We start from the raw sequence: 22,336 nt of genomic DNA, 5'->3' as shown, positions 1-22,336 counted from the left end.
TTAGTCGAGCTCTTATCGAACTTCTAAGTGAGGTTGTTCGTGAACATAAATTACTGAATGACACGTTGTTCAAGCTCGTTCATTTACCTATCGAGTATTTATCAAGAGTATTCAAACTCGTTTATTTATCTTATTAAACAAACATAAATGAGCCCTTATCGAGCAGAGCCCAGAGCAGCTTGTCGAACGCTAGGTTCGTTTGCAACCCTAGTCATGATCATCATTATCCTCTTTCTTGTCACACTGTTTCCTGCATGCTAAAAAAGAAGAAAATTAAACAATGATAACATGTTTCCTGCATTGCACCATAATTCTCTTCATACTTAACAACTTTCTTCTACTTAACTTTACTTGAATCGTATTCCAGCTTCATCTTCTTGTTCAGATCAACATTAATGGTAGAATTCCCTTCAGTGGAATGGCCTAAAAAAGATGTTAATCCCATAAGCCAAAAAAGCCATATTCAGACAATTATGAACATTTGGACGAGTATGGTGTCATTCTGAGTGTTAGCATTAAGTTTTGGTATTTCATTTTTTTTTTTTAAGTTTATTTTGTTGTAAAACATGCTTATGATGATGCTTCAATTGAAGCAGGATATTTTCTCCAATGGTTTGATTGCATTAATGGGATTGGTTATTGTTATCAGCACTTGTCGGATTCCATATTTCAGCACTGCTGGTTCCTTGTCCCTACTTAGCCACTCTTTTTGGTAGCCATTAATGTTGGCTGCTTTCGCAGCTTTTTTATACATTATACCTGTTTTAGTGATGGCTAGACTGGTAGTTATTATTGCGTACTGTTTTTTTTTTTGGGGGAATTTTGCGTAATGTTTCTAGCTAGCTATGATTCTGGCTACTGTAGCAGAATCATGATATTTCAATGTTTGTTGTTTTCGCTTTTGATTATTATGGCATAAATTGCAGTTTGGATTTTCCTTTCCTGGAGGATATCATATCCTGCACCTGGCTTTAGTAGGACCTGAAATCTAGAATTGCTTGGAACTAAAAACAGTATTTGGAAATTGGAAGTTTTTTTTTTTATTGGAATCCAAGTGTGTTGAATTGAAGCTTGTAGTATTTAATAAAAATCTAGGAAGAATTTAAGAATCTATGATTTTTGAAATGTTTGAGATTATAAATATGCAAGGGATCAAGGTAATTTTCAACATGTTTCTTATAAAATTGATGGGCATGGGCTACTGGATGTTGATTCTTTGAATATTTTGCTAGTCTTACCAAAAACTTCCAGGTCACGATTCCCTTTGCACTGATATGAGACCTCAATGTTCAAATTGTTGTTTTATATATTTGTTCTTTCATCTAAACTAAAATGTGTTAGTGTGTGTTATTATGATCTTCTCAAGTTCTATGCATATTGATTTTCATCTTTGTGATGAAAATATCAATTATTGTGAAATTATATATCATATTTCTTATAAAAATTCAAGTTTTAGCAACTTTAGTTTTATTATTTAGAACAAATGAGGTGCCTTATTTGATCTTTGCTTGAATTTAAAGTTGAAAAAATGTAAATCTTGATCTTTTGACTTTTTTGCATATTTCAACTTAGGTTCGTAGACCTAAATGTCTAAGGCATCCCGCATCAGCTTGGTTGGACAGATGCTACGTAGATTAAAACTCAAATTATAGGCCATACAACATATGCCCCAAATTATCAAAGTTACATCATGAGGCCTAAGCCACGTTATCAAATAGCTAACCATCAATGCTCGAAAAGATCAAAGTTACATCATGAGGCCTAAGGCATGTTATCAAATAGCTAACCATCAAATAAAAGATAGTTAACAACATAGAAAAACCAAAAATTAATATGCAAAGTGTCAAGATGTATGTACAAGTACAGATTCACAAACTATTTAAATTTTACTTGCTGAAAATGATCTGGAAGGACTTCACTATATATTCTATAAAAATAATTGTAAACACCGACATAAAGAGAATAGACATAAAAAAAAATAAAAAATTGCCTTTGGAAAAGGTGGTTCTACTGAAAATATGATAACTGATAAGTTGAAAATCTTTCAGCATATTTAGATTATTGAAACCATATATTTGAGCAAAATTTGATGTTGTAGAGCATAAAATAGATGATTAATTACATTACAAAGATAGCTAGAGAAGTTCTAGGAGCATATATATGAATCATACATAAAGAGAGTAGAGGGTAAAGTGAGTGTACAAAGGCTATAAAAGAAAAAAAGGAAGTGGATTTGCTCCTGAGCCATGATCTTGTGCTGACAACATATAAAACTTGGAATGTCAAGCATTATTGTCCTTAATCCTTCTTTGGCTCGTATAAAAGTGTATATCACATCTAGTGATGACAAGTTTTATCTGTTTAAGATTTGGAAATGAACTTGATAGAAGTCACTATTGAGTCTTGCAAGGAACTTAAACACCATTTATGTTTCTACTAATTTCTTGAAAATTGCCACATCATCGTAATATGTCATCTTGAAATTTTGGTAATAATCTTGTTAAAGTTAGTAAACCTTCATTGCATTAAAATATCTAATAACATAAAGATTACCTTGCTTGATTGTCGAGATCTTACAAGTGAGGTTAACACATTTTACTTTTGAGCATGTATGTTTGACAATGTCCCTTTTTTTGTGGTAGACATGAAAATATAAAATCTATTATTTTTAGGCATCATGATATTCCATCATCATGTCATTATCATGGAATCAACTTCGTCCCAAAGTACAAATTTTGGGTCTTTCAACTGTTTGTTTTTATTTATTTGTGTTTGTATTTGCTTTAATTGTTTTTTTCCTTTTTACCCTTTACTTAAGGGTGGTCATGTGGAAGCCCAAAGGACAAATTTGTCTTTTATTTTTCGTCCATTGTATGAGGCTATTACTCTTGCCCGATCTACTCTTGCCCTCTCTGATTCCTGCCTCCATCCGACCTCTTAGGTATATGTTAAATTTTTGTCTTACTTATTATTATAAAAATTAGCTATAATAATAAGAGGTTATTACTAATAATAATAATAATAATAGTTTATTATTATCTTATGTAATAATGATAAATTATTATTTTTAATTTTTTTTTATGTCTATTCTCTTTATGTCGGTGTTTACAATTATTTTTATAGAATATATAGTGAAGTCCTTCCAGATCATTTTCAGCAAGTAAAATTTAAATAGTTTGTGAATCTGTACTTGTACATACATCTTGACACTTGGCATATTAATTTTTGGTTTTTCTAAGCTGTTAACTATCTTTTATTTGATGGTTAGCTATTTGATAACATGCCTTAGGCCTCATGATGTAACTTTGATCTTTTCGGGCATTGATGGTTAGCTATTTGATAACGTGGCTTAGGCCTCATAAATGGTAAGCCTTCCTGTGGTCGGCTTTTAAAGCGAGCGGGATCATTGTGCAAAGGCAGCTCGCAGGATTTAGGCAGGATTTTCGCAGGTCATTCGACCGGCGCCGTGCTACAGTGATTTTGCGAGATTTCTGGATTGGAGCGGGATTCACTCGACGAGATTCAAGGTATGCTTCTTTTTGTTCGTATCCCTTAGGTATTACACAGAGGTCAACATAGATTTAATTAATTTCAGTTGATTTCCTGAGATGTTTTAGATCGATTAATAAAAATTGTATAAACATAAAACTTGTTTGATTCCAATTACTTTATTTTACCTACTGCTATACCTGAACTTCGGTTCTCCAAAAATGCTTTAGATCGAATATTTTTTCAGATACTTTTATTTGTATGATTCCTTTGTGAATTAGCTTGTGTTACCTTGCCTTGAAAGCTTCCCTTATTACTTCTTGAAGCTAGTGTTCCTAATAAAGATCAACAAAACCACAGATTAAGTAGGAGCAATTGTTTCCGCAAAAAAAATATCTGTGTTACCTCTTCTCAGCCTCCGCAATTCAAAAAGAGCAACAAAATGTTAACAAAAAATGGAGAAGGAAAATACCTAATGATAATGATCACCTGTGTTGCCACTAGCAAGAGAAGATGTCGTGCGGTCGGATTCGCAAAAGGAGAAGACGAGGTTCGCGAACTGTGCGATTCAAACTGAGAGAGGAAGGTGATCTGCTCGAGTCAGGGCTTCCCGTGCACTTTCACGGTTTCTTTTGACGGGAGTGGAAAGTAGTTTTGATGAGGGTTAAGATTTTTAAGTGGTGTATGGGTAAATATGAAATTTTAGGTGTTAGATATGTAAATAGACTTATTTTAATTGTTAGGTATGTAAAAATCATTTTTTTTTGTTAGCCCTTATCCCGTCTGCGCCCACCTGCCTTCTTTTTTTTGTTTTTTGTTTTTGGAAATTTGGGGTATCAGCCCATATCATTGATATAAAAAAGAGTTACAATAAAGAAGATCATCTGCTAAACACAAAAAATTATGAAGCAAATGACAAAACCCTATAAGCAAAAGCTACTAAACAAGAAAAAGCTATAAAAAAAGGAAGGAAAGAAACCAAAAATTTTAAGGACTCAGCATGCAAACAACGTGAAATACTCCCATGCAGTCAAAATCATCCTAACGGACGAGGGGATCCCCTGGTTGTCGCAGAGACCGTCCAAGGGGATGAATGGTAGGTTGCATTCATCATCGTCCTTCAAAATCCCATCCCCTGGTTGGTAAAAGATACCATCCAGGGACACCAATGTATCGGAGAGGAGATCGGGCAGTGTCCAGTAAACCTTCCACGGCAGAAAAACAAAGATCAAGTGGCCGTAAACTGTTGAGTGTGAAAGCATTTTCTCATGAAATTCTTGAGATAAAAAGCCCTTCTAATCTTTGAGATAGTGGTATTATGGCAGTCAATATTGTTTCCAAATAATCTGTCATTTCTAGTTCTCCAGGTGTACTATACAATAGCAGAAAGTAAAAAAAAAAAAAAATAGAAATTCTTCCTATTGTTATTGTGTTCCCTTTCATCAATGTCGTTAACACTTGCCATAAGTTTGGACGAAGAAGCTTGTAATTCATCCTAGGAAGGAAACTCTTAGGGATATTGAAAGAGTAATCACACTCAAAGAGCAGATGATTTTGAGTTTCCCTACAGATCCTGCAGAAAGCACAGTGAGGGGAAACAGGAATTCCCCTAGCAGTTAAAGCATCAGATGTCTTAAGGCCATTTTTGAAGGCAATCCATGAATAAATAGAAAAATGTAGTGCGTAATGTTTATGCCAAACAAACTTATACCAGGGAACAACCTCACAATCTTCATAATATTGTTTAAGAAAGTTGTTGAAGGGGGGTTTTGAAGGTTTTGTCCAGCAACATTCATCCATCAAGTCATGAATAGGAACAGAAGTAATCATAGTAGCCAAATGGGTCGGTATGGACGGAGGTAAGTTCCAGGAGCCATTGGAAATAAGGCTACTAACAGTCAAATTAGGAGGGTTGATGAGAGAATCCAAATTCTCATACTTAAGCCGCTCAGCAACAGACTGGCCAAAGCACCAGGGATCCCAAAAGAAAGATAAACTACTACAAGTAATAATTTTTAAATTGAGAGAGTGCAGTAAGCATTTAGCAACATCACAAAGAGATTTCCAGTAAATAGAGCTCTTAGAGATGTTGTAATTTCAGAAAGAGCCATATTTTTCTTTCCACCACCTAAAGAGATAGCTCTGGGAATTATAAAACCTCCAAGTAGTAGTGCACCCAAAAGCATGATAAAGTGAGTCAATTGGAGGGATGTCGAGCCCCCCATGAATTTTAGGTTTGCAGGTGTCCTTCCAAGAAATCATGTGCAACGCATGCACAGAGCACCGTGCACTCGAGTAGGGAGCAGAGGCAAAGCGGCCAGAGGCTTCGTGACATACAGAGCCATTTTTCCTTCTCCTTCGTCGTTTGATGGTCCAGTCATCGGTCGCCCACACTTCACCTTCAAGGCTTCACAGCGTCAGACGACAGGCTGACAGCACTAGGCAGGTATTTCTGATTTTTTTTTAATCTAGTGGTCTTAAGCATCAATATCGGCGGACCCAACTATGAGGAATTTCTTCAAATTCATGTAGATTTAATAGATATAATTACCCATGTAGCTACTTATATATGTACTAATCGTGAACTCACTGTTTTGTTTGGGATAACTTTCTTACTGCTTCTTAAAATAATTTTTAGTACAGAAATTAAAATGTTTGTAATAAAAACATGCTTTAAGAAGCAGTAAGAAAGCCATCCCAAATGAAGCCTAAATAAACCTAGCTTTTGGTAACTTTGAGGACAATATATCAATTTGGTTGAAGTTCAGTGACCATCTCAATTCATTCATTAATGAGTACTCTATGGGCCACAAATACCTCACTGCCAATTGTTTAATCTACTCAATCACTAATAGTTATCCCAATCACAGACCAACTAATGATTTGATTAATCCAACAAAAAAATGGATGAATTTGATAAACATCTATAATCCATTATGATGCAAAATTTAATTTTCTATCTAATCATGGTGTAATTACTATTTCAGCAAATAACATCCACTAAGATTTGACATTTACATAGCAGATACAACCAAGAGCTTGTTTTCTTTTTCACAAGTTCTGATGCTAAAATGCAATACTGCAGCAATTTTAAGCAGGTTAAAAATCAAGTTTTTAGCACTAAGTGGTGGTTAACTCCTTTAAGGATCAATTAGAATTAAATGCAATAGAGAAAGTAAATCTCATCAAGTAAAATTAAATGTAGTTCTTATTTCTCCTTTCAATTTCATTGTCATATATCTTCTTCAATCTCCTATTTTTTAGGGTTTTTTTTTTCTCTCGGTAGCCTTCTACTGGTGGAGCTGCAGAGCAAAGTCTTCTGAAACTTACAGTAAAGAATGATTTCAACACATGATGAAATGAACTTCAAAATGAGGAGAAATTATTCTGTGCAGAGTTAGAATAGAAAGAACCGTCCGGATATGTGAGTGCACACACTGTGTATAAATTTGTACACATTGTGTATCAAATTTTTATATAACTATTTGTACAAACAACTCATTTTCGAATGAACTAGAAAATTGAAATGTGGCCATCGATCTTATCCAATCTAAAAGTTTACAATTCTTCACAACTAACAATTCATTTTGGTTAATTTTTAGAAACTTAAACATTAAAATGCCATCAATATAATCAAATGGCCTTTTTTCTTGTAAATGAACTTTATGAAAATGATTCTTGTGTTTGATCACCATCTTCTTGGCTTTTCTTGATATTTAATTAAAGTGTTGCAACATTATCACAGGTCTTTTTATATATTTTTATTTTATTTTATAGTTTAAATGCATACAATGAGAACAACGTGGTTGGATGGAACATGCAATAATTGAAGAGGTTGAAAAAAATGATAACATTGTCAATTTGCATTTGATTATGAGAGTTATTTGGGAAGGAAGAACACATTCCAAGGTTGGTATTTGCTAGACCATATAGTGTTCAATAATATGTTGAAAATGTTTTGGTAGTTTATCCAATAAAATCTTACAATTGTTTTAGGCTATCACCATAAGCAGTAGCACTACTTTGGGATATGTTGGTTTGAATATTTTTAGGTTGTTTAATGATATAATAAATATAGCCAAATAACTGAAGATTTTTCAAAAGAGTTTGCTCATTCTCATAGTTATTGATAATTGTAAGTTCTATCATAATTCTCTAGAAATAGTAAACCTATATTCTGATTCAATGAATGAATTTTATAGTGTATTATTATGTTCATCTCAGGCAATTAGTAGAGGCATTACTCAACTTAGGGTTTGTTAGGTACGACTAGAGTTTTATAAATTTGGTTGTAAAGTTGTTCTTGTTGTTAGTTTTCTGTGGAATTTGATTATGTTGATCAATTGGGTTGTTCGATTGCCTCGAACCTCAATTCCATTAGTTAAGATTGTCAAGGGGTTGTAGGGGGTCCTCCTTGAGATTTTCTTTTTACATAAGACTTTACAGCGGTGCGGTGTGTGTTCTCGAGCGCTCCATCTCTCCAAATCCTATAGCACCACAAATGCTACAACTCATGCAAAAGATAGAGAGTGAAGCGTTGTGTCGCTTCAGATCCCGACGCTGCATCACTATAAGATAGACTGAAGACAGATATTGGAGCACCACGATGCTCCAAACCTGACATCATCGCCTGGGTAGTTCTCTTTCTCATTCTTCATGAAGGGTTGAGTCCCTTGGGTGATTTAATGTGCATATCACTTTGTTTATTTGTTTTTAATCACTTTGTTAGTTCTAATGAGAGATTGGTGCAATAGTGAAGAGAGATAAGGAGAGAGTGGGAGATAAAATAGATATGTATAATTTCACCCAATTTTCATTGTGAATTTCTTGGTATGGTGAGGCTCCATGATTTTTTTTGGGTATCTGATTTTTTCACTTTAAATCTTGGTGCTCTTTCGTTATGTTGTAGATTTCTATTTTTTATTTGTTTTACTACGTAGTTTTACTTCCCTATAGTTATGAGGAAAGCAACTTAACTATTCTGATTGCAAAAAATAGCTTTTCATTATATAAAATTTTAAAAAGCAGTGAGAAAAAATAAAAAAATAGTATTAAGATGAAATTATAGTTATTATGTGAGAAAGAAAGTAGTGAAAATGTTGTCCCAAATAAACCTTTAATCAACAACTTTAGTTGAGTATCTATATTTTATTGTTATGGGGACTCATTTTACATACCAAAATTTTTATATATTTTTTATAATTAATTAAATTTTTAATTTAAAAAAATAATATTTAATTAGAAATTAACTGAATATAAATTTATTATACCAAATATTTTTCAGTTTTTATATTTTCCAAACTTTTTAATATTAAATAATAATCATTAAGTATCATTATTAATATTGAATAATACATCATTAATCATTAAGTATCATTATTAATATTGAATAATACAAGGCTTCACAGCGTCAGAGCACAGGCTGACAGCACTAGGCAGGTATTTCCGATAGGAAAATTGAGACAAACTCATTCCGCAAATCGTCAGAATATCAGTCAATTCGGGAGGCGGTGGAAACCTCAACCCCGCTTGTAAACTAAACTCATACACCATCACGTATCCTGGAGGAGGAAAGCAGGCACGATCAGATCTTGCCGGCATCTTCATCACCAGATCATTAGGAAAATGAAACTTTTTCCTACAAGAGATGAAAGAATCTTCAGTGATGGTGGAGATAACATCATCAGCCCTTGTTGTCTTGGAAATCTTCTTCGAACCCTCAGAACGGGCGGTAGGATGATCTTCTATGGTGGAAGCATCTTTGGTAGAGGCGTGATCACCCATTTTTATTTCCGTATTAAAGAGGGGTGCAAGTCTAAGTAGGGAAGATTTCCTATGAAAGACAGCAGAAAGCCCCTAGAGCAGGAAGAAAAACGGGTGGAAAGAAGATCAAGAAGAAATCCCTTAACTTCTGCACGATAAGAGGGGCTCTGAGTCGAACAGGGGAAATTTCCCACTCAAAAATAGCGAAAAGCCTCAACTGTCAGAGAGCCAGAGGGAGAAAAGGAGAAGTTGCAATTTTTCTAAAGGCCTAGGGGGCCTAGTTATGGGTTTTTGAGAGAATAAAGGGGAGTTGCTGTCATTTTTGAAATTCTAAAATTTTCTATTTTTCAAAAATTTTAGGACCAAAAAATAACAAAAAATGACTATTTTTGGCTGGTGGGGCCCACTTAAGGCGGTGCAGTCAACCGGACTCCCGAAAAGACGCGACCAGCGCACAGCGGCCAGCCCGCCGATTCGGCCGGTTCGGCTTCCCAGTCCGTTCCGGGTCCGTTTTTCGCCCCGAGAAGATCAAATCGGACGTTTTTGGGGTCCCCGGGACCATTTTTCGACGTTCCGGACTCAATTTCGGCACTTTCAGAGCCGCTCGGAGCTCCTACACACAAGATTAATTCTAAAATTTGTGACACATATTTTCAAGCTCCTAAAGCTATGACATCCGAAAATAAGAGGGCAACTGATATATTCACCAAAAGTTATCTTTATCAAGCACGAATCTTGAGGCAAAATCAAACCGGAAACTTCGAAAATTAAATCTAAGAGCTCCCGAATTCTGATTTCAGTGAGCTTATACACAAAGTGAGCGTCTCGAAAATACAAACCCAATGACACCAAATTCAACTCAATCTGAGCCCAAATGAGCCCAAATCAAGTACCCGAAGTGCTGTTGGAAAGCTTGTACCACAATTTGAGTTACCAAACGGTCTCCGATTTTAACGAGCTTATAGTCAAATCGAGCAGCTTGACGAGACGAATCCAACGAGTCCAAGATCACCGAATTCCGACATCACTAAGGCCCTCAAATGTCCAACGAACGATGCACGATCAAAGGGTTCAATATCGGCCATCCATTCGACCACTCCCTATTCGCCCCTGATCTCACGCCTATTTACGAGCTATGCCACTCCAGAAAAACTATAAATAGAGCCCTCATTCTTCACAAAGGAGACTCAAGTGTAGAGAGAGAAGAAGAAGAGAAGAGGAAGAGAAGGGGAAAGGAAAATCATCTCCTCCTCGACCACCGTCGGAGTTTCTTTCCGCTGCCTAAATACACCGGAACTCTGCCGGATTTTTGGGAGACGTCGGAATTTCGCAGAACTTTGCAACTTTGTTTCAATTTAGAAGAAATTGATTGTAAGCTGATCGTCTTAACTTGTGGGACGAATTAGCCTCTGTACTTCAAACAAACACTAGTGGAATTATTTCAACTGGGCATGGCCACGTGGTTTTTTCCCTCTTTCAAGTTTTCCACGTAAAATTCCTAGTGTTCATTTTCTTTTCTATTCGTGTACTGAATATTCGTACAACGCTCATACGTGAATTTGCAAACTCTACCGCCGCGTATATTCTAGCCCGCAACACTAATATATAAGAACTATATTATATGCATATAATGTAGTTCTCATATATTTACATATTTAATAACTACATTTTAATATTTAAATATATAGTAATTTTGTATCTTATTCACATTAAAATATTTGTATAAAAAGACATTTTATTTTAAAAATAAATATTCATATTTATATATTATACATATAAAATTTTTTTATAATATATATGTTAATCCATCTTAAATATTTCAGTGATGAAAGTGTTAAATAATATTGTTACGTCCTCAAAAAAAAATATCTTGATCGGGCACAAATATCGATGCAAAATTAAGTTGGAAACTTATGAAATTAAAATTGGAACCATCTGAACTCTGATTTCAGCAAACTTACAGTCAAACTGAACGTCTCAGGAATACGAACCCAAAACCACCAAAATTCGACTCAATCCGAGCCCAAATGAGTCCAAATCAAGGACCCGAAGTACTGTTGGAAGGTTCAAACCACAATTTGGGCTACCAAACATTTTCCAAATATGTCGTTCTTATAGTCGAATTGGTGGCTCGACGAGAGGAATCCAACGAGCCTAAGATCATCGAATTCTGACATCATTAAGACCTTCAAATGTCTGAAGAATGCTCCACGATCAAGGGATTCAATATCAGCCGTCCATCTAACCACTCCCCATGTACCCTTGATCTCTCACCTATTTACGGGCCATGCCACTTCTGAAATATATAAATAGACCCATCATTTCTCTTGAGAGGGGGACCGAAGCAAGAAGAGAAAAAGGAAGAAGAGAAGGTAGAAGTTGCTCCTCGACCATCGCCGGACTTCCGCCGGACCACCACTTGAGGCCCTCACCTTCGCCGGACCACCGCCTGATGTCATTGCTCCACCGGACCACCACTTGAGACCCTCACCTCCGCCAGACCACCGCCTGACCCCGTTGCTCCGCCGGACCATCACTTGAGGCCCTCACCTCCGCTAGACCACCGCTTGACGTCGTTGCTTTGTCGGACCACCACTTGAGACCCTCACCACCGCACGGACCGTCGCGTGACGCCGTTGCTCCATCGGACCACCACTTGAGGCCTGGACTTCCGTCGGACCACTGCTTAAGGCCCTATGCTCCACCAGTCCACCACTTGATGCCAAGAGTTCTCCCAGAGTACTGCCTTTTTACTACGGCCTTCTGACCCTTGTCTCTTGCCGACTACGGTCCTTCCGACCTCCATCACCTACTATGGTCCTTCCGACCTCCATCACCAGATAACGGTCTTTCTAACCCCAGTCTCCTATCAACTACGATCCTTCTGACCTCCGTCACGTATAATGGTACTTCCGACCTCCATCACGAGACAACAGTCTTTCTGACCCCGGTCTCCTGCCGATTACGGTCCTTCCGACCTCCATCACCTATAATGATCCTTCCAACCTCCATCACCAGAAAACGGTCTTTATGACCTCAGTCTCCTGCCAACTACGATCCTTCTAGCCTCTGTCGCCTACTATGGTCCTTCCGACCTACATCGTCAAACAACAGTCTTTTTGACCCCGGTCTCCTGCCAACTACGGTCTTTCAGACCCATCTCCTGCCGACTACTATTCTTCTTATCTGCATCACCTACTATGGTCCTTCCGACCTCCATCACCAGACATTGATCTTTCCGGCCTCCAACCTATCGACTATGGTCATGCCAACCAAACAAACATGTCTATATTGTAACTCCTACCATGTAATGTGCTCTATATGATGTATATTTATATCATCAAGCCAAGGCCTTCTCCCAAGGAAGGGCCTCATTTGTAATCGACTACAAATACTAGTGGATTCATTCAAACTGGGCCAGGCCTCATGATTTTCCCCCCTTTTCAGGGGTTTCCACGTAAAAACTCTGGTGTTTCTTATAAACACTTCACTCTCTCTTATCTGATTGTGTGTTGGATCTTCATACAATGCTAATACGTTAAATTATATATTTCTCTACCGCCGTGAATACTCCAGGATGCAACAAATAAAAATTTATTATTATATTTATCTGATATAAAAATATATTTAAATTCAAGATTAAATACATGTTCCAAATGCCCCTCAAAAGAGGCTTGACTATCATCATTATGACCGACTAACCAGAAATTTTTACTATGCACGTTCCACCTACCAAATCGTGGCTACAACGTCACACCTGTGGGCCCCATTTTTTTCTTCTTCATATTTTGCATCTCACACAAGTCTATGAGGGGTCATTTTAGCAAAATTATTATGTGCGGATGCTGAATGTAATTTATAGATCAATTAAAATGAGTTATGTCACTCTCCACTTGATATCGTTGACGTGACATGTTCTAATTTGTCTCATAATTTATCGTCATTTGAAACGTTTTTTGCGATCTCCTCATCCCATGCATCTGGGAGAATGAAGCCACCCATACAGATTAAAAACAAAAGAAAGGAATAAAGATTTTGCTTCCAGATCTAAAATAAATGCTTTGTGTTGAATATTTTTTTTCTTACCTCCTCGCCTGCTCTTCTCTTCTAATCCTGCCTATCCTGTCCTTTCCCGCTTTCTTCGCCGCCGAGTAAAACTCGAAATGACTGCCGGTGAAAGAATACTTGATTTGGGAAAAAATTTAAAATAGATATTAGTAAAACTTTAATAATGTAATTAAGTATTGAAAAGAATAAATTTAAGAGTAGCCAAAGTCGCCCATCAAACGGGCGACTTATGCTGACTTAGATTTGTTGAGTTATGTGTTAGTCGCCAAACTAACATGCGACTTATCTAAAAAAACATTGCTATTATAAGTTATCCATTAAACGTGAGATTTGCTACAGTAAATTTTGTATATGTATGTATGTATGTATATATATATATATATTCTAACCTCTAAACTTGTGTATTTATAGGCCTACTAGGGGTGCAAACGAGTCGAATCGAGCTCGAGCCAGGTAGTGTTCGAGTCGAGCTCGACTTTCAATTACCGAGCTCTTACCGAGCTCGAGCTCAAGTCGAGCTCAAAATCCGAGCTCAAGCTCGACTCGTCTCATATTTCGAGCGACTCGTCGAGCTCCGCTGTGAACTCCGTCCCGAGTAGGCTTTTCGAGCTCAGGCGAGCTCCATTGCGAACTCCTTTGTCGTCACGAGCTCGCCATTGGCTCCGCTTGTCCGTCGACGAGTTTGCAGTCGCATTCGAAGTCAAGATCCACTGGATCTGATCCTTCCGAGACGTCAAGCTCGCGTTCGTCGTCGAGATCCAGAGCTCGTCGTCGCAGTCGATTCCTGACCTCGTCATTGCGTCCGTCGTCGAGATCCAGAGCTCGTCTTCGCGATCGAGTCCCAACTCCCATTGGATCTGATCCTTCCGCTGTCGAGATCCAGAGCTCATCGTCGCGATCGATTCCCGACCTCGTCATTGCATCCACCATAGAGATCCAGAGCTCGTCTTCGCGGTCGAGTCCCAACTCCCACTGGATCTATTCCTTCCGTCGTCGAGTCCATTGCGGCCGCCGTCGAGTCCCAACTCCCAAGCTCGTCGTCGCGTCTGCTGTCGAGATCCAAAATCGAGACTTGACGCCATTCGTCCGTCGTTGAGATCCAAACTCGACTCCGCTGTCGAGATCCATTCATCCGTCTAGTCTCGAGCTCATCGCCGTTGTCCGCCCAACCTTGATTCATCATCCCGCTCGCAGCTACCCAAAATTTTTTTCTCGCCCAGTCGCACACGCGAGCTACTCGTCGAGCCAACGAGCCGAGTCGGAGGCCTAGTCGAGCTCGAGCTCGATAAGCCATCGAGCTCGAAATGGTGTTTGAGCTCGACTCGTGAGCTCGATAAGCTCGACTCGTCGAGCCAGTTATCGAGTTGAGTTCGAGCCGGCTCGCGAGTCGGATTGACTCGTTTGCACCCCTAAGGCCTACCACCTAAAACATGTTTTGACTTTCTAAAATATCACTTAGTCGATCTTCTACTCCCACCAAAACCCTCTCATACTGCACGAATCGTCGGCTTGCTGTCAGCTGTAGGTGTCTGTTCGCAAGAAACTTCAAGGGCCAACCCATTTCCTTCTCCCTAACGCCGGTCGCCTGCTCTAGCTGAGATCGCCAACCTATCCTAGACGCCGGATCTCCTTCTTTGCAAGGTGAACTCTCCCCATTCATCTCTTTTCCTCCTCCCTATTCTTCTCCTTATGGTCTATTTTGAAATATACTTATTACTCTCAAGTAATCGTTCTTTTTTTTTTTTTTTAATGATTTTATCTATGTATAAGAGTATCTATTTGCTTTGTATTACTCTTCCTAATTAGTCCAAATTTTTTACGTTTGTTGTATCTTTGCATGCTTTGCTTTGTATTACTCCCTATTGTTTTGCCAACGGGCTAATTCCAGGAATTGAAGGATTCGGCCTGTATATTTTAGAAGTGTTGTTTATTAGATGTTTGATAAAATGCCAATAGGAGAATAAAATGGAAAAACAAATTTGTAAGAACAAATTCAGTAATTGGTTTACGTTATTGTATAAAGTCTGAAAGTTCGCTCACATAAAGCTTTTTCTCTTTGAGTTTAATGAGGGGAAAGCCCATTTTTTGTTATGTTGGATATGCATAATAGTGCGGTAGTGGTCGATATGCTCGTAGGGGTCTGAAGTCCCGTCATAAGAATCAGTATTTGGGAGTTTGAATCTTGCCGGAACGGGGTATCGGAGGACAGCTTCGGTGAAAGGTGACGATTCGTGAACGTCTCGTTGGCGAAGGGAGTGTCTTTTACCTCCTGTGGGGAACTCTTCTCGGACTAGCCTCCGCAACTCATCCCGGAAAGTAACCAATTTGATTTGCTTGGGTGGCTTGATTCTCCCTCCTGATTTGATATCTACGATTTCAGCAAATAGTTTTCTATTAAAAATGATATGAAGATCCCATTATCTTGCTTTGGAAGATAACCGGATTGGAAGCCGAGTTGGATTTGTATGCAATGCAGGATGGAATTAGTAGTTCTACATTTATTGGGTGATCCGGGCATTCTTTTGGCTTATATTCATCCCTCAATCGAGTATGAGTGAAGTTCTAGGGCACCAATTTATGGGTTGCCGCGGAGTAGGGAAAATAAGTTGGGGGTTTTCTTTTGTCATGTTACAAGCGTGAGGTCTTGCTTTAGGCGTACGCCAAAACAAAATCATGTTCCGATCAAGTCAGTAATGATACTACAATTGTCTTCATAACCGATTCACTTAAGGTGTTGGACTATGGCGAACTCATTGGTATACTCGCTCAGGAATGAACGTGAATGAAGAACAATCATAAGAAACTCAATCACTGGTTCAAGATGGCAAGCTGGCACTTCAGGAAAAGCGGCCGTTATCGATGGGCAAAATCCGCCGGCAAACATGAATTTTCGATGGTACAATTCAGTTTCTGGAATATTTCTGTCGAAAAGTTATTCGATGGTAATGCGTAGCAAATTTTGTTCGTGCGTCGTAAATTTTGTTCTGTCGAAAAAAAATCGCCGGAAATATTACCGGCAGAAAAACGCAACCAAGACGTCGTTTACTTGGACAGAATTCCGATGTTTTATTTGTCGGAATCTCCAACGAAAAAATTCTGCCATAATTGTGAGTGGATCATCCACCGCCCATCAATTGCCGACGGAATTTTTGAGTCGCAAAATTTTCAAATCTCAATTACATTAGTGTTTGAGTAGCAAACTAGCAATTTGTTATAATCTCAAATATTATCTTCTTTCAGCTTTCCAGCCTAGTATTATTTCTTGCTCTTTAACTGCGCCAAAAATGGCATGGAAGACGGTGCAAGGAACTGCAAGCATGAAACCAACCCAAACCGACTTGACGTTGATGTATAATCTACCCTCTTTTTTTTTTATTTTTTTTGGGAAATGTATAAGACCTAGCTATTTTTTTTTTAAATATATTTATGAATGTTTCAAAATAGTCACAGGTCTTCGAATTAGGTAATATATATATATAAAATACGCATCACATGCATTGGTGCTTATCAAACGAGCTCGTGCTTTTTAAACGAGCTCGATCTTGATATTTTCTAAACGAGTTGATCTCGAGCTCATTAATCGATCTCGATCTCGAGCTCAATAAGGATTAAACAAGCCATGCTTGATAAGGAAAAAACTCGACTCAGACTCGTTTACACCCCTACCTACAGGCTCCCAAACACTCCCCTCCTGGCTCCTTCTTCTTCGTCCAACAGCTGGCCTTGAAGATTGAAGCCAATAAGATGAAAAATCAACGTGCGAGTATAGTCTTCTTCGGCTTTATCATCAGATAAATGGTTTAAGTCTTTCAAATCCTATGTTTCCATTCATTTTCGTTTAGATTACCTGCTTACAGATCACAGTAATATCCTCCTCTCCATAGCACCAAGGGCAGGAGCTATCCTCTGCCAAGTGTCTATCCTGCAGCCAGCAGTTGGTTGGCATTGCACCTAAATATAATCCTCTGATTGTAGAATGAGCAGACAAATTAAAAAATAATTCATAGGAAAAATTAAAATAAGCTCAAGTGAAGTGAATAAAAATTAACATAAACTATATAAAAAAATTCATGTAAAATCTCAAAGCTATTTAAACTCTAATAAAATTATTACTTAGTTTTTAAAATAGAAATTAATTTAATTTACAATGGTTAAAATAAAACCCTAAAAACAGAACCAATACATTAAAAAAAAATGATTAAAAAATGCAAACTCAAACTAATTTTCAATTAAAACAATTATTAGTTAAATGATTTCTAGCTTTTTGCACTTACGGAGAGAGAACATGCTATTGTTTTTCTTTTTTTATACACACATTGCTTTTGGCATAAACAAGGATTAACAGCTAGGGAGGGAGAGAGAGAGAGAGAGACTTAGAGGGACCTTATTTAATAATTTTAAATGAATACAGATAGAGTCAGAAATTTTTGGTATAGGGGACTTTTTTTTTTCCCCAAAAATTTCCCTTTATAGATGTTGGTAGGTAAGACTTGAGAGGAGGATGATTTCTTAAAATGTCTCGATAGACTTTGCTAAAAAACAAGCAACTTGAAGAATGACCCTTATTTATTGCAATATTAGAAGTTCTAAAAGCTATACTTTTGTTTGATTGATTTTGCGCTAATACAAATACGCCTATATAAAGGCAAGAGAATAAAATAATAATGGAAATACAATAAAATAGAATATCCTCAATAATGAAGAAATATTACATGAATAAATATGATGTATTTTTTACTATAAATATTAAGTAAATATTTATTGCGCTCGTGTGCTAAATTTTCATCTTGATCAAATATAAATGAGAATATTTTAACCTAATAGAATTTACTTGAAAAATATTTTCTCAAGATCAGAAGTAACAATGCTGGCAAAAGCTTTACAAAGACAAATAAATATTGAATCATTAATTACAGGTACAAAAGATACAAAAATAATTTACTTAACTTTATTAAGCAGATGATCAACAAGTCTAAGCTCAAGATCCAACTCTCCAATATATATAGGACTTACACCTTTTACCTCATCATACTCAAATTCTTGTAGTTCTAATTCCCCACTCAAATTAAACGACTTAACAAAATAGCAGCTTTGTTTCATGAAACAATTTTGTTTCACAACCCAACATTTTACTAAAGAATGAACCAAAGAATGAACTTCCCAAATGTTATGTATGAAAGAAATAAATTCAACTAAACAACCTTTCTTACCTTTTAGCTTAATTGTGTTGTAATTCGTAAGTCTGAACTTATGTTTTGATGATAATAAATATTATTGGACTTGTATAGTTTCTCATACTTGTTATTATTACATATGTTTTTTCTGTGTATTAATATTTCAAATATAACATACACCAAGAAACGTTAAATGATCAAGGTTCAAGGTTGATTAGTATAGGATTGATTTTTGTAAGAGTTTGTATTTTTATTTTTCTTGAATCAATATATTGTAAAAGGTGTATGTTAGCTTAACAAACGGGCACAGACACGCGGGGCAAGTGAAACACAAGGTTTTAATTTTTCTTGAAGCTCGTATTGGACTATCTTTATCGTACTATATAATATGTTCTTTAAAAAATTAATTAAAATATTTAAATTGAGAAAATGAAAATTGAAATTAAGATGAACTAATCGTACTATATGATTTGTATCGTATAGGTCAATCAGTTTGTAATTAGAAATTCCGCCGCCATTTAATATTAGGCAATATTTTGAAAGAGAAGTCAAGGCATCAGAACATGACTTATAAGTTATAACCGTAAGAACATGCCTTATAAGCATCAAAATATTCCCTGACACATAGAATTTCAAAAGATTTTAGTCCCTTATCTCTCCAAGCAGATATAATTTTATCACACATGCTCATTTTTCCTCATATAATATCAGTTAAATTGTAATTGAGCATGTGTCAAAATTACATAAATTTTTATAACAATACGCAACAAAAATTTCTACTAAGAAAAAATATTCATTTTTAAGAAATAAATAAATTAACATAGATCATGTAGAACATTATTTTAAGACTTTAATGGAACTCTAATATAATTTTTTAGCATCCATATATTTTTTTATTGAATAAAAACCTTACAAATTTCAAAATCTCTATTGTAAAAATTAAAAAAAAAAATATTTAAAATGCTCATAATCTTAATCTCTATAATATATAAAAAATTATGGGGTGAAAGTTTTACCAGTGCAAAGTTATACCTATTTTTCAGTAATGAAAATAAAATTTTAATAAAAAATTTTGATAAAAATTGCGAATTTTAAAAAATTGAGATAAACATAGTGTTACATATCTTGAGACAAACAAATTTCTCAAATTTTGAAGTTGTCAAATATAAAGACTGCCTACCTTTCCTGAACTCTTCAGATATAAATCTACACTTCTTTTCAAAAAAGAAACTACTAGAAGTCTCGCCATTGAACCTCTTCCTACTAATAGTCCACCGCTGCTATGTAGCCGTCAGATCATTCTCTATCAAGCGAGCTATCTCCACAAGCTAAGAGAAATATAAAAAATGAAATGACACCAGAGGCTGTCTCAAACTATCTCGAAGTTTGACCTACCAGTTTTTTACCCGACCCGATTTTGAATTAAAGTCACTTTTTTCCGAACTTGACCTGGTTCGAGTTAGTTAAGCCGATTCAACTCGAAATATAATACATTAATTAAATTTGAAAAAAAAGTACATATATGATTCATTAATATTGCAGCAACATATATTGACATTCGGCAAGTGACAATAAGTAAATTTCATTATAAACTTTACAATTTTTACATTTTTACATAATACATTATAATTAAACTCAAATTACATAATAACTTACGAGCTCAAATTATAACTTACAAGCTTATATTACAAACTAAATAATCTAAAACTACAAACTCAAATATACAAATTATAACTTATAACTTACAAACTCAAATTACAACTTACAAGCTCAAACTCTTACTCTTCAAGTTGAATTAACAGCAAAAGGAAGATTGTTAAATACTTAAAAAGTATTAAACATATATAATTTTAAATTATGATTTATGGGATAGTACAACTAGAAAGCTTTAATGAATAACGCCTCCAACTCGTTCAACAATTAGTGAAAAGTGAGTAAGCAATGCATATTTGATATTTCTAATTCTCTATTAACATCCGGGGTGGCAATTTACATTAATCTTAATTTAGTATATGTTAGATAATACAGTATATGCTCTTAATCTAAGCTAACATCTATTTTTACATTTTCATGTTTAGTATTTATCCCCTCCATTGACCACAAATACAAAGACACAAAGAGGTAACAAAGCGGTAAGCCCTAAAAATCAGTGATGATTGATGCCAACTAAATCCACTCGAATTTGTACAATTGTTTAATAGCAGAACTGAAAAACCCTAAAATATGCAAAGCCCTAAAAAATCAAATTGAAATAATGAAAAAAAAAAGACGCCCTAACTGGCATATCAAAGGCTCTAAGCTATCAAATCTCAATGCAAAAAGCTAAAGACTGAAAAAACCAAAACCCTAACTTATTTAAATTGGAAGGAATAAATCTCTAAACCGAAGGTGTGAATAACCCTAAAACCTAAATGGAAGAAAAAAAAAATAAATGATAATACCACAAAAGGATAGAGTCACACAACACACTATAGGATTAAGATAGAGGATCAAATGAGATGTTGAGACTTGAGTGCTCTGGGCAGGTCTCAGAAGTCAAGAGGTGGATGTGAGGAAGGTAGAAAACCAGAACCAGAGAGGCAAGAGCTGAGAGCGTCGAAGACTTGAAAACTCAAAATGAAATAATGAATAGGCTAAATCGCTAAACCTAAATCAACGACCCAAGAATCAAACATTTGAGTGTTCGAGTGGTCATGACTCACGAGTCATTAGTAACATACGCGTGCCAAAGCTGATCAAAATTAGGTCTAAATTAGGTTTCTGGATTGATCTGAACTTAACCCAAAAATTGAAATAGGTTGGAAATCCAGACTCAAACCCCACCCATTCTTAAATCGGGTTGACCCTTACCTGAAAAAATTCATACCGAGTTTGAGTTGAGTTTTGAGTTGGACTATACGTTATATTTATTTGATTTCAAATTAAATAAAAAATATTCAGTTGCATTTATTTTACAATCATCCAAACAATGTCGAAAATATTTCTTTTGCACTCTTCTTTTTACGCTGCATTCCTTTTACATTATATTTATTTTTTAGTAAATCAAATAGCCCCTAAGTAATATTATTATCAAAGTAGCCTAAAATCAAATAACTCGATTATTATATTCTACACCACAGTGCTATGTGATGCCACAACACTATGTGTTTGAGCACCCCAACATCATTAGACTAAGGCTTGGGCTCCGCAATGCTTAAAACTAGCTCCACAATGCTTTGATCCGTACCAGACAAATTTCTTTCTCATTTTTCTCAAGGGTTGCGTCCCTTGGAGTTATTAACTTGACGTTCTCTTGTATTGTGAGTGGTTAGAATAGTAGAGAGTGAGAACGGTGCATGTAAGAAGAGAAACAAGGAAATAAAGAGAGAGAAGAGATATATGTACTTATTTCTCTAAACTTTTATAGTAAATTTCTTCGTGTGGTGTGACCCTGTGGTTTTTTCCTAGTTTGAATTTTTTCATATTAAATTCTGGTGTCCTTTACTTTCTGCTGCTTTTACTTTATCGTTTGTTTCATCGAGGTGTTTTGCTTTCATCCCCAACATATATAAATATTAATGAAATTAAAATAATGCAAAAAAGCCTTGAATAGATGAAATTAACATATTTCTTAAATCAATTGAACCCACAAGGCCAAGTTATTACAATGTTGAATTAAATGTTGGCCTGGAGGTGTCACAAGAGCAACATAGATTATCAACTTTATAATAACAAGAAGAAAAATGCTATAACCAACATTCATTAACAAGAGCTCTATCTAGTTTAATATGAAAGGGATTGCTACTTTGTTGATCAAACAAAATATAAAAATGACCAGTAGAGATAAGATCATGAACGCTAAT

The 22,336-nt window shown here is 36.0% G+C and overlaps 2 long non-coding RNA genes across 2 annotated transcripts; one reads left to right on the top strand and one right to left on the bottom strand.

The window, feature by feature from the left end:
- Positions 1-36: 36 nt before the first annotated feature.
- On the bottom strand, positions 37-17,338 carry LOC114580487. The gene is made up of 2 exons (XR_003701921.1): positions 17,168-17,338; positions 37-423 (listed from the first exon to the last, which is right to left on the bottom strand). It is a non-coding gene; the product is annotated as an uncharacterized LOC114580487 (long non-coding RNA).
- On the top strand, positions 3,087-7,063 carry LOC114580485. Its single transcript, XR_003701920.1, has 2 exons — positions 3,087-5,935; positions 6,754-7,063. It is a non-coding gene; the product is annotated as an uncharacterized LOC114580485 (long non-coding RNA).
- Positions 17,339-22,336: the final 4,998 nt, after the last annotated feature.

The sequence above is a fragment of the Dendrobium catenatum genome, unplaced genomic scaffold (assembly GCF_001605985.2).
Source record: "Dendrobium catenatum unplaced genomic scaffold, ASM160598v2 fragScaff_scaffold_123, whole genome shotgun sequence".
NCBI lineage: Eukaryota > Viridiplantae > Streptophyta > Magnoliopsida > Asparagales > Orchidaceae > Dendrobium > Dendrobium catenatum.
Note: the sequence above shows the minus strand (reverse complement) of the source record. Positions and strands in the feature narration are given on the sequence as shown.